We start from the raw sequence: 13,865 nt of genomic DNA, 5'->3' as shown, positions 1-13,865 counted from the left end.
TTGTAGTCCACACCAAATTTATTATGAATCTGAATTCTGAAAAGTCCCAATTAGGGTCCTAAAAAGAATAACTACCCTAATCCAAAAGTGACAATTATATCGGATGAGGAGGACTCACCCGCTAGTTGTAGAACGCTTCATCATCAGTGACCTCATCCCACGTGGTAAGATATTACTATCAGGGTGGACTCAACATGATAAAGAGGGAGTTCTTAGATAAAAACAAACCGGGCAGGACGCTTTACAGAAAAACAGAAAATACCTTAAGGTAAACCCATGATAATCACTTTATTACTGAATACCCTTGGTAAGACTTAAGCCAACAAGAAGATGTTATATAGGTACAATGGCCTAACCATCCATATTAAGTCAGCTTAATATGGATGGTTAGGCCATTGTACCTATATAACATCCTCTTAGTGGCCACAACCAGTAGGGAAGCAGCAGATAGGAGAAGGAGGGCGTGGTGGTATCTGGACTCGCCTGCAATGTCAGTAATTACTTATTTTTTTATTTATTAAGTGATACATAAACTCTTGGTGCTTATAAAACGTGAGATGATCTGAGTTTTCACTTGACACAATCAATGACTTGAGTCCTTAAGCAACAAAGGTGATAGTGTTGGCAGGCAGTGGAGCTGCACACCAAACATCACAGTGATACTGATTCCATCGACCAATATATTACAGTGACATGGTCATGACCACGAATAACGGCAATATTGTTGGTACTGAAGTTACAATAGTAAATCCGTCAGATCTAGGTCTTAGCCATGTCAGTATATCGGTCATGTTATTGAGAATTTTGTCAATATGGGAACATAAATCCACTATAAACAAGGATAGATCGGAACCCAACCAGCCCCAGCCCCAGCCCTTTGAGATCCAAGGGAAATCTCACAACCATAGTTCCCTGTAAGGTGAGTGCTTGTGAGGCTGCACATTCTGTTATTAACTGCTGTGCGGGGGGGCCTGCATGAGTTCACATTACTTAGGGCTTTTCTACAAAGCAACAGCAGCACCTTTTCAATGGCATATTCAGAATGTAAAAAAACAAAACAAAAGGGATGGCTAATTAAGTGAGAGCTCTTGCTCAAGCACAGGAAAGTGTTTTCTGTCATACAAGGCAGGGCTGGGCTCTGTATCAGTAGTTTAAGTTAATGTGAGAAATGTGTTCCAGTTCACTTCACTACTCAATAAATGACTTCTTTCTAATGGGCCGATTGAATCTGCTCTTGTTCTCCAATTAGTCTGGCGTGTTCAGAAAAGATGCCTCAGACGCAGGAAAAGCACTGAAAGTGTTGCCCTTTTCATCATGTCTTTGTCAAACCTTTGCTTGTTTTGACCTATTGGTTCTTTGATAGTATTTGTTCTGTGTAGACAAAAGTTGTGAGACGTGTGCCCTAGGGAAATATTTAAAAACAACAGATTTCTACAACTTTTAGTTGCTTGGGAGGAGGGGGGCAGAGGCAGTGCGAGTTCCATTTTTTACCCCTCCATGACATTGCAGTGACCTAATGTATGGAATTAATACCTAAGCCACTGTAAGAGGCTATCTGTAATGGTTCGTGGTAAACAGGCTTTGTTTGTGTTAAATTTGGACTTTCTGTTGGAACAATCAGTTGCAGTTGTAAACTGTTTCTTCAAATATACTTTGTATGTTTGAGCTCTAAACATATTTTGGTAGCCTTGGGGCATTGCCATTCTTCTGTTGTAGCTTCTATGAATGGTGTGTCAGAAGATGTTATCACTTACTTCCGATGTTAGCTGACTGTAATGCATGTACAATACAACTAGACACCAAACATGGTGGTTCTAAACCATTATTGTTGTCAGCCTGAAAACAGTCTAGGTGCCTTGTATTTTATATGACTGTCCTGACATGGCTCAAAATGTATTGTTCATGTTACTCCATTGCATTACATAGTGATATGTGGAACAAATAGAAAATAAACGAAATTTATTATTTTCACTTTTTTATGCAATTAAATTAATTTTTGTAGAGTGCACATAGATGTTCAGTGTTTTCTTTTTCAAATCTCTTTCTCGGGCTGCCCTCGAGAAACAGCATTTGTATAAAGTGAGCTAAGGTTGATTCCAAGTTGCAGAACCCAAAACATGGGGACAATGCAGTGTGAGATCTCTGCAGCACACCACATGTCAATGATCACAACCAGTACTACCGTGCAACCTAGCAATAACTATCCTCCATTAGGCTCATCTTCTAATCTCACTATTCACCTGTATGAACTTACATACACCTCCCCTTCCAGGCCTCGAAAAATCTACTCACTTACTCGCTATGGTGAGTTATATTTTATTAGGTCAAGCTATTTTTAGGACCTACTCGCCCCTTCTGGCAAGTTGACAATGAACATGTGCTCTGTTCAGTGAGAAAGTGAAGGAGCAATAAAGATGCCTTTAAATCATATCTTGTCACATTTGCTCTGTGTTCAGAGAAAGAGGTCAAAAGTCAGTTTGTCTTATGAGATGTAATTTTTCTTCTGACTGCAGAGTTCCAGAATTTTGTAAGGCGAACTGTCTGACCTGTTGTACAAAGTATGTGAAACTAAAAGCTGTAGGGTGCCAGGTTTTTCCTAACACACCACATTTAAATAAGTAGGTCAACAGTACAGACATTTCAAAATATATTTCAGTAGTTATGAAAGCCCATTTTCTGTACTTCAGTGTGATGAAATAATATTCTAAAAGGAAGAAAGCAATTAAGAACACTTTACTTGGTGATGTGCAAATGATAAGTATGTTTTCTGAAACCCAATTTTCACACATTATTGTTAATACACTATGGGGGTCATTACAACATTGGCGGTATAAGGTGCTTACCGCCGTGCAGAAGACCGCCAAAACACCGCCGCGGTAGACCGCCACAGCAATTATGACACACATCTTGGAATCCGCCGAAATTCAGACACCCACACAATACCGCCACACCAAAGGTCAGCGATAAACATGCGGAAACAAATCCTCCACCTCCACGCCAACAGAAACACGCCCATGCTATTACGACCCACGAATCCACGCGGCGGTCTTTCAACCGCGGTATTCCATTGGCGGTACACACCGCCGCACTCAAAATACACACACAGCTCCAAAACACCGCCACATTGGACAATTCAAAATACACACACCTGATACACATACAAACAACACTCCCTCACACCCAAAACAATATAAAACACACACCCACATCACCCACAAACCCCTACGAACAAAAATTCTGAAAGAAGGCCAGAGAGACAGCACTGATTAGACAATCCCACCACACAGAGGCACACAACACCATCACCCACACAACATTCACGCGCAAAACACCACATACCACTACACTCACCACACTCATCAACACATACACCACCCCACACATCACACACAACACCCCATGGCACGCCAAAGACACCCCCGCTTCTCCGAGGAGGAGCTCAGGGTCATGGTGGAGGAAATCATCCGGGTAGAGCCACAGCTATTTGGCTCACAGGTACAGCCCATATCAATAGCCAGGAAGATTGAGCTATGGCAAAGAATAGTCGACAGGGTCAACGCTGTGGGACAGCACCCAAGAAATAGGGAGGACATCAGGAAGAGGTGGAACGACCTACGGGGGAAGGTGCGTTCAACGGTATCCAGGCACCACATCGCGGTACAGCGGACTGGCGGCGGACCACCACCTCCTCCCCCTCAACTAACAACATGGGAGGAGCAAGTCTTGTCCATCTTGCATCCTGAGGGCCTCGGAGGAGTCGTTGGAGGAACGGACACTGGTAAGTCAAATCTTAACTATCATAACCCCCACCCTACCTGCATGATATCACACCCCCCCACCATCACACCCTCCCCTATCACCCCAAATCCTCACCTATCTACCCATTACACCAACCACCCATCCCAAACCCAAGCCCTGCATGACATAACTAAGCATCAACACCCATCACCAAAGCATGCCCACTGCACAGACCCAGAACACCCCCCAACCATCAGCACACAAGCCCCCACACAGGAATGCCTGCACTGGTGTTCACGCACACCCAACCATTGCACACCATGAAACACACACATGCAATAATCATGTACTTATACCCCCGCAGGAACCCGAAGGAACGTCACCACACCAGAGGGTCCAGACAACACCACTCCACCCCCAGAAAAGGCCCACAGTGACGACAGCAGCTCTGTCCCACTGGATCTTGATGACCAGCCCGGACCATCGTGGGCCTCAGGACAGTCGGTTCCCCTTGCCCAGCCGCAGCCCAACACCGAGCTTCCACCCTCTGGTAACACCAGCACAGCACCCACCCAGCGGGCCCAAACCTCCCTACCCAGGACAGGTCAATCAGCGGTGTGTCCACCACTACAGGGCACCCAGGCTAACCCACCACCCCAACAACAACAGGGACCTGGGGGCAGTGGTAGTGGGCACACGGTCCAGGGGACGGAGGCACAGGAACATAGGGGAACTGGGAGTGCTGCTGTGCGACAGAGGGAGGACAGGCCAAGGGAACCCACTCTCCACGAGGCCCTCTCCTCCATCATGGGAGCATACCACCACTCCCAGGAGACGATGGCCACGGTCCTGGACAAGTTGCAGGAGACCCTGCGTCTGCAGGAGGAACAATATTTGGGGTTCAGGGAGGAGCTCAGGACCATCGGCTCCGCCCTGGGCACCATCGTGGGTGTCCTGACGGACATTCAAAAGACCTTGAGGGACACCGTGGCACTCCAAGGGGCCCCTGACACTAGCATGGACGATGAACTGCCCACCACCTCCGCCGGCGCTAGTGGACAGGACGCCCCGCCACAGGACCACCACACGAGCACCCCACCCCCTGCAGACGGACAACCACCACGCAAGCGGGCCCTGAGATCCAGGAACAGGACAGAGCAAGATGGCAAGATCCCCACCAGGAAATAAGACCACCCTGATAGTCCTCCCACTATCCCACTTTGTTACCCTGCCCAAATCGGAACTGCCCCAGCTCCACTTCCAATGCCCAGATCTGCAATGTACCTGTGAGACTAATAGACTGGACTCTGCCATGGACATTCCTCCACCATCACCCATCACCATTTTACAACCCCCCTTCATTTTTGTGCACTTAAATAAACACCCTTCAAACACAAAAAGATATTGAGTCAGTCAATGATTTGTAAATCTGTATAATCAATTACAGTTGCATAATGGGTTACCCATTGGAAGGCTAACATACCTATGTCACACATCACAAGCCCTTCAAGGATGCAAACAGTTGACACGTAGGTAACCACATTTGTGGAACTGAAATGGAAGGGGACAACTCAGTTAACAAATAGTGAGTGAATTTGAGGTACAGGATAGAGGTAGATGTGTGAAAGTGAATGTAATGGTAAAATAGAAAATGTGCTCACCTGTGTGTCACTGGAAATATTGCTGTATGACTGACTCCCTGTTGTCGTTTTCGTCTTCCTCAGCTTCATCCTCATCACTGTCCACAGGCTCCACAGGCTCCACAGCTGCTACAACACCGTCATCTGGATCATCCTCCTGCAGAAAAGGCACCTGGCGTCGCAAAGCCAAGTTATGGAGCATGGAGCAGGCGATGATGATGTCGCACACCTTCTTCGGTGAGTAGAATAGGGATCCACCTGTCATATGGAGGCACCTGAACCTGGCCTTAAGAAGGCCGAAGGTGCGTTCGATAACCCTCCTAGTCCACCCATGGGCCTCATTGTACCGTTCCTCTGCCCTGGTCCTGGGATTCCTCACTGGGGTCAATAGCCAGGAAAGGTTGGGGTAACCAGAGTCCCCCAATAGCCATACACGGTGCCTCTGGAGTCTACCCATCATATCAGGGATGCTGCTATCGTGCAGGATGTATGCGTCATGCACTGAGCCAGGGAACATAGCATTTACCTGGGAGATGTACTGGTCTGCCAAACACACCATCTGGACATTCATCGAATGATAACTCTTCCGGTTCCTGTACACCTGTTCACTCCTGCGGGCGGGGACCAGAGCTACATGGGTCCCATCAATAGCACCTATGACGTTGGGGATATGTCCAAGGGCATAGAAGTCACCTTTCACTGTAGGCAAATCCTCCACCTCAGGGAAAATGATGTATCTCCTTACGTGATTCAGCAGGGCAGACAACACTCTGGACAAGACGTTGGAAAACATAGGCTGGGACATCCCTGATGCCATGGCCACTGTTGTTTGAAATGACCCACTTGCAAGGAAATGGAGCACTGACAGCACCTGCACGTCAGGGGGGATTCCAGTCGGATGGCGGATTGGTGACATCAGCTCTGGCTCCAGCTGGGTACACAGTTCCTGGATTGTGGCACGGTCAAACCGGTAGGTCACGATTAAATGTCGATCCTCCATTTTCAACAGGTCCACCAGCAGATGGTACACCGGCGGATTCCGCCATCTTCTCATATGTCCCAGCTGACGGTGCCTACGAAGGACAACAGCGAGGAAAAAGTCAGTATTCTTCCAGGTATGTACCCACAGTCACACACAAGACTACCCCAGACAATAAACCCTTCCTGTGTGTGTGTTGAGTGTAGGCCTCAGTATGTGTGACGGAGTTGCAAATGAATTCATGTGGGCCCCTGAAATGGCGGCTGCCTGACCTCTAAACTGGGACAATGGGATTTTGGGGTAACAGCGCTGGCGTTGCTAACCGTGGCGGTAGGCGGTCGTAGAGCGCGGCGCAATGCTGCATTGGTTAACAATGGACCCTATGGGTCCCAGGAGCCGATGAACAGGTCACCGCCATTTTCTATCTCTTCATTCACTAGATACCTGACCTTCGACAGGAGAGGACCTACACTGCTAGTGCTGCTGTGACCTCGGTCTGGAAGCGACGATGGCTGCTGCGTCTGGGGAAAGGGCCCCTGCCTTCACATCGGAAGAGTTGGAGAAACTTGTGGATGGGGTCCTCCCCCAGTACAAGCTACTCTACGGTCATCCAGACCAACAGGTTAGTGCACAGGAAGCACGTTGTAGGGGCTAGGCCTGGGTGGAGAGGGCTGGGTGGAAGAGGGAAGGGGGCAGAAGTCATACTACAGTAAAGCATGGGAATAAATGGGCCACATGGTCAGAGTATGGAGGGGGACACACACATTGATGGTGCAATTGGTAATGACTGTTCCTCTTCCCTTGTGCATGTCATGTAGGCCAGCGCCCACCAGAATAGGGACATTTGGCATGCCATCGCCAAGGACGTCCGGACCCTGGGGGCCCACCAGAGACGGGGCACCCACTGCCGGAAGAGATGGGAGGACATTTGCTGCTGCAGCAAGAAGATGGCGGAGGCTCAGCTGGGGATGGCCTCCCAACATGGGAGGGGTGCCCGTCGTAACATGACCCCCCTGATGTTCCAGATCCTGGCGGTGGCCTATCCGGAGTTGGATGGGCGCTTAAGGACATCACAGCAGACACAAGGGGGTGAGTACAAACTCATTCTGCGGACTTTGCGTGCAGTGGAGGGGTCTGGGTGGGGGAGGTGGGCTGTGGGTGTCCGTAGGCCAGGGCGAGTTAGTTAGGCCAGGCCCCTCCGTTATGTAGGCCATGTGGCACTCTACCCCACCTCAGCAAACTAGCAAGTTGAGGTATAGTTGCCCCTGTGGCATCCATGTGCGCTGCTTTCCAGCATTGCCATGTAGCCCATATCCATGAAATTGCATGTGCAGAGGGCAGGAGCGCGGCGTTGTGCATGGGGCAGCTGCGTCTGTCTTGTCCGCCAACGGTAGCGGTATGCCATGTACTAAAACTCTCTTTCTTCTGTCTCCCCCCCTTTTCCTGCTCTCCCTGTCCGTTTGTACATCAGCATCAACAGGCGGAGGTACAGTGGCACCGGAGCACGAGGGAGCTGCATCCCACATGGCCATGGAGGGCCACACCACAGACTCTGAATGCACCAGTGGGACGGAGGGCGAGGGGAGCTTCACGTCGGCCACCGGATCACCAACCAGCGACACAGACTCGTCCGCCGATGTGAGGTCCCCTGTGGTGGTGGCACCATCTGTGCGCACCACTTCTACAGGTACAGCCGCCACCCCCCCTACCAGCACCGCCCTCCCAGCAGTCCCTCAGCGTTCGCCCCGTACCCGCTCACCCAGGAGGGTGGGCATCACCTTTGCCTCTGGCACCTCAGGCCCTGCCCCAGTCACCCCTGCTGCCCTCAGTGAGGAGGCCATTGACCTCCTCAGGTCACTCACTGTTGGGCAGTCTACCATTGTGAATGCCATCCAGGGTGTAGAAAGGGAGTTGCAACACGGTAATGCATTCCTGGAGGGCATTCATTCTGGTCAGGCTGCCCTTCAGCAAACCCTGCAATCTCTGGCCTCAGCACTGATGGCAGCAATTGTCCCTGTGTCCAGCCTCCCCCCTCCAACTTCCTCCACCCAGACCCAATGCCCTGTATCCCAGCCCATCCCAAGCACACCTACAGACCAGCATGCAGACAAGTCAACACACCCAAGTAGCTCAGGCAAACATAGGCACCACACACAACACAAGCACTCACACAAGCATCACACCCATACAGACACAGCAACATCCACTGTCTCCACTGTGTCCCCCTCCTCCTCTTCTCCCTCCTCCCTCCCAGTCTCGTCTACACACACACCTGCATGCACCACATCTACAGGCACTAGGACTCGCACCAGGACACCCAGCACCACACGCCGCTCACCTGCACTCACCACCCCCACTGCCATTTACACGTCCCCTGTGTCCTCTCCCAGTGTGTCTGTGACGCCCCCTCCGAAAGTACCCAAACGCCGGCAATCACTCATCCAACATCCATCCACCTCACGACAGCCTCCAGTACCTGCACCTGCACCCAAAACAGCTAAAGTGACACCTCCTACAACCACCTCCTCTTCCTCCACTCTCAGACCCCCTCCAACTACCCATCCCAGTGTTCGTCAGAAACTGTCCCTCTGTCAAATTGACCTTTTTGCCCCCACCCCTCCCCTCCCCTCCAATTCATCAGTCCCGTCGTAGCGCCTCAGCCAAAAAGCCTCCAGGACCAGTGGTGCCTGTTCAAGGTTTTTGGAGTGCACCGTCCACCAGGGCAGGCAGTAGGACCCGGAGCCAAGGCACAGGCAGCCCACCCCCTGTAAAGGCTCCGAAATTGGAGAGTGGACGACGGGACCCTGTCAAGACTCCTGGTGGGACAAAAAGTGAAATGGGATCGAAGGTGATTGGTGAGTCAGCTGTAACTCCTAAAAAGGTGGGGAAGGTCCAGAGGAAGTCTGCCAAGCCTGTTGTGAGTGTCACGGCGGAGAAGTGCGCCATCATTTCCGGCGGTCCAGACACAACCGCCAGCACCGTCGTCACTGGTCCAGAGACCACCGCCAGAGTCACAGCCCAGGAGGGCTCAAGTATCATCACTGGTCCAGAGACCACCGCCAGAGTCACAGGCCAGGAGGGCTCAAGTATCGTCACTGGTCCAGAGACCACCACCAGAGTCACAGCCCAGGAGGGCTCAAGTATCGTCACTGGTCCAGAGACCACCGCCAGTGTCACAGCCCAGGAGGGCTCAAGTATCGTCACTGGTCCAGAGACCACCACCGGAGTCACAGCCCAGGCGGGGCCAGGATGCCACAGCACTGCTGGTCAATGATGGAACGTCATGCCACACACCAATGTCCAGTGTGGAAAGCGTCATGCCACACACCAATGTCCAGTGTGGAAATCGTCATGCCACACACCAATGTCCGTATCAGAACCGCCATGTCAAAGCACCGCTGAACAGTCCTGAAACGCCATGTCATGGCACCGCTGAAGAGGGCAAAGACCGTCATGGCACCGCTGAAGAGGGCAAAGACCGCCATGTCATGGCACCGCTGAAGAGGTCAAAGACCGCCATGTCATGGCACCGCTGAAGAGGTCAAAGACCGCCATGTCAAAGCACCGCAGAACAGTCCTGAAATGGCATGTCATGGCACCGCTGAAGAGGGCAAAGACCGCCATGTCAAAGCACCGCTGAAGAGGGCAAAGACCGCCATGTCAAAGCACCGCTGAAGAGGTCAAAGACCGCCATGTCAAAGCACCGCAGAACAGTCCTGAAACGCCATGTCATGGCACCGCTGAAGAGGGCAAAGACCGCCATGTCAAAGCACTGCTGAAGAGGGCAAAGACCGCCATGTCAAAGCACCGCTGAAGAGGGCAATGCACCGGGTAGGAATGAATGGCCCACCACATCAGGCATCCTTATCCCATGTGCAGCTGGGACAGTGACAGGACACTACCATTCACGGGGAGACTCATCCAGTCTGGGCACCAGTCACCCCCCAGTATCAGTATGGACCTGTATCAACTTGAGAGACTGTGGCTTTGCACTCCCCAGGATGTGACAGTGGGCAATCCACCCACTGTATGGACTAGAGAGACTGTGGCTTTGCACTCCCCAGGATGTGACAGTGGGCAATCCACCCACTGTATGGACTAGAGAGACTGTGGCTTTGCACTCCCCAGGATACATCAATGGGCATAGAGCCCCGTCGTGGATCTGGCTTTGCGTTTATGTGGCTGAGGTGCCCCCCCTTCCCTTCCCCCTGAGGTGCCTGTAGTGTTTCTATCTGATGCCCCGGCAGTGTTCTCTCCGATTTTGGTCAGGTATCTATTGTGGGCCTCGCCCATGCATTTTTGGACAGTTTGTGCACGGACATTGTTGTGTACATATCTTCACTACTTCTCGGATTGTATATATGTAAATAAGAGTGATTTTAGTATACATATATTTGTTTATTTTTGTATGACATGTATATTGGCACATTACAAAGTTTGACCGAATTTCGCATTGTCTTTGCATTCTTCCGGGGGAATTGTGGGTTGTTACTGTGATGTTTGTGACTGCATTGGTGTGTATTTTGTAATATGCGAGGGTGGGGGTGTTTGGTGGGTGTCCCCCTAACTTTTGCCTCCCCCCTCCCCCGTGTCGTAGGTGCTGTACTCACCGGTATCTTCTGCGCCTACGTCGCTGTTGGTCGTGAAGGAGCAGAAAGACAAGGGCAGGTAGTATATGGAGTTCGGGGTCCATGGAGTCGTCGTTCCTCATGGGATGTGTAGAAGGTGAGCGTTTTCCCAATGCAAAAGCTGTTTCCGCCGTGTTTTTATCCACGGTGAATCCGCCCCGGAAAAGGTGGCGGATTGGCCTGTTGTGATACTGTGGGCAGTACATTGTCTTCCGCCTGTCTGTTGGCGGTGACCGCCGCGCTGCTTGTCTGTACCGCCGTGGCGGGCGAAGTGTTAAAGTGGCTGTCTTTGTTGGCGGTTTCCGCCAGGGTCATAGTTCCCTTTTTTTGTCCGTCTGGCTGTTTGCGGTATTACCGCATCTTTAACATCGTCTGCCAGGGTTGTAATGACCCCCTATATAGTTTTATCAATAAAGCTGCAAGTTAGAAGGTTTTTGGACATTTCTTGGAAACTTATTGTCTGTAAATGACAGTGCGCTATCACATCATTCTTTAGTTATATATTTATTAAAAGTGAGTGTTTAAACATAAACTGAGAAACACACCTGCCCTTATGTCAATGCTATTAGTAAACTAAGAGGCAAGTCATGGATCATGTGTACCCTGTATGTGGGCTAGATTCTATTAAACATTGAGCAAATGTTTAGTCTATTTAATCAAACAAAAGAGGGTTCTTTTGTACAGCCGAAATGCTAAAGACAGACACTTAAAGGTGTACTCGCATGTGAGAATGAAGAAAAAGACAACTCTGTAAAATAAAATAGTTGCCTAGGATCACACAATTTGAGACCCTTTTACGGGTCAAGAACATTACAGTTAGGTCGAGTAGATTATTAAAGTTACTCAACCTGCAGGTCTAGTTATATTCTTATGATTTTTCTAGGCCTGACTTCTATTGAGCTCACCTAGCCCCTACTAAATTAATCCACCACAAATAACTGAAATAAGCTCATGGAATGGTATATTTGAGAGCGCAAGACTAATCATAATAACGAAGAATAACCACTGGATTAACCATTAACCTTGGGTTCCGGGGCACCATGCTGCCCGTCGTTCAATGCCCCATATCAGATAGTAGGCGCAATATAAGTGCAATTCTAGTTGTAATATCATGAGATGCATCTAGCTAGCTGCAGGAACCCTCACTGTATGCACCAGAAGATACTAATCAGTCAAACCACTATTTAAATAAGGTTCAATTGTTTTTCTCTTTCTTCTCTTGGCAATTTATTTTTTATGTGTACTTTGTTTTAACTGTTATTTCTCTTTTGTTATCTCATTCTTGACTTTATGTTTGCACTCACATTTTTCTTTTCTCTACAGAAAGCGCTGTGATGACCTTAGGCCCTGTTTACATCACACAAAACCACAAGAATAAAAATAAAAAAAACTTTATTGACCTTCTAAATACCATATTCACCTAATTTGAAAGATGGGTTTGGAAGTGACGATGCAGTTTTCAGTGCTGCAAGAGAAGTACGTGCTTCAGCAGTGCCCCCACCCTCTATTTTTACTTGTTTATTTCTTGAACATTTCAGAAGGAGAGAGTGTTTTATTTAATTTGTATTGTTAATTAGCAACCATATAGCACATTCAGGGAGATGAGTGAATGTGCAGTTTTTAATAAGTAGTGAGTTTTGAAATTGATCGAGACTACAAAGCTGTACCAAAATGTTCAAGTATTTCCTCAGTTGTTATGAATGCTAATTACCCTGCATATATATATATATATGTTCACTGAAAAAAACAAAGGTTACAGGGACTTTATAGTTAGGTTTTGAATTTACTTGTACAAAACCAGAGAAATTCAGCAGTTATAGATTTCTTTCAAGGAACTATAACTCGTGCCCTTGCCATACACAGTTTTCTTATCAATAATGTTATTGCAAACGTTGCAGTGATATCAAAGAGGCCATACTGGATCTCATCAATGACATATTTTGTGGAGTAATTAGCTGTGCACGGCGAAGGCGCGAGTTATAGTTACTTTAACGCGCAAGTTATAGTTACTTGAAAGAACTCTTACTATAACTGCTGAATTTCTATGGTTTTATACGAGTAAATTCAGAACGTAACTATAACGTCCATATAACCTTTGTTTTTTTCAGTGAATTTCTATGTTTTTTTTACGTAAAGTAATTTTAATTACTATACGTTATTCCAACCCTTTAGCCGTGCGCCGCAGGGGTTATTTGCAAGGCCTGGCCTTGCAGCCAAGCCCTTATAACCACCCAGGGAAAATGTCAGTCGCAACTTTCTAGTCAGGTTGGGGTCAGCCAATTGCAAAGCAATGCTTCTTTTCGCATGCATATTCACAAATATTCGCGAATTTCATGATTAATCGCGGCCAGAGATTTACAAATTTATTTGCCCTTACATATCTCCTAAACTACTGTACAGATTTACACCAAATAACAAAAAGCACAATCTTCATACCGGCAGCTAGCTTTCTGACAAATTTGGTGTATTTCCGTCCAGTGGTTCAGGCTCTAGATGTGCTGACAGGTCCTATGGGAATTAACATAGGAAACGCAATGTTTTTTAGCCCCTTTTTTCTCGTCCCCCGCTTGATGGATCACCCCAAAACTTTCCGTGCACAACAAGAATCACCGGGCCACTTTTTTGGGAACATTTTGTGAAGTTTCGTCAAACGGTGCCAAAGAAATAGGCAAGTCAAAAAACGCTTTTTCTATGGAAACATGGTCCTAACTATAACTACCTACTGACAACTGCCAGTAGGTAATATATATCCTATCCTCTGGCTAAACATTTTTGGGATACACACAAAGGAGATCTTAGTACATTATCCTTTTATGGTATCAAATTCATCAAAAACAATCCCAGAGCCGGGGATAGAACGTTAGAGCTCAGACAAATGGA

Source organism: Pleurodeles waltl, chromosome 8, assembly GCF_031143425.1.
Source record: "Pleurodeles waltl isolate 20211129_DDA chromosome 8, aPleWal1.hap1.20221129, whole genome shotgun sequence".
Taxonomy (NCBI): Eukaryota; Metazoa; Chordata; class Amphibia; order Caudata; family Salamandridae; genus Pleurodeles; species Pleurodeles waltl.
Note: the sequence above shows the minus strand (reverse complement) of the source record.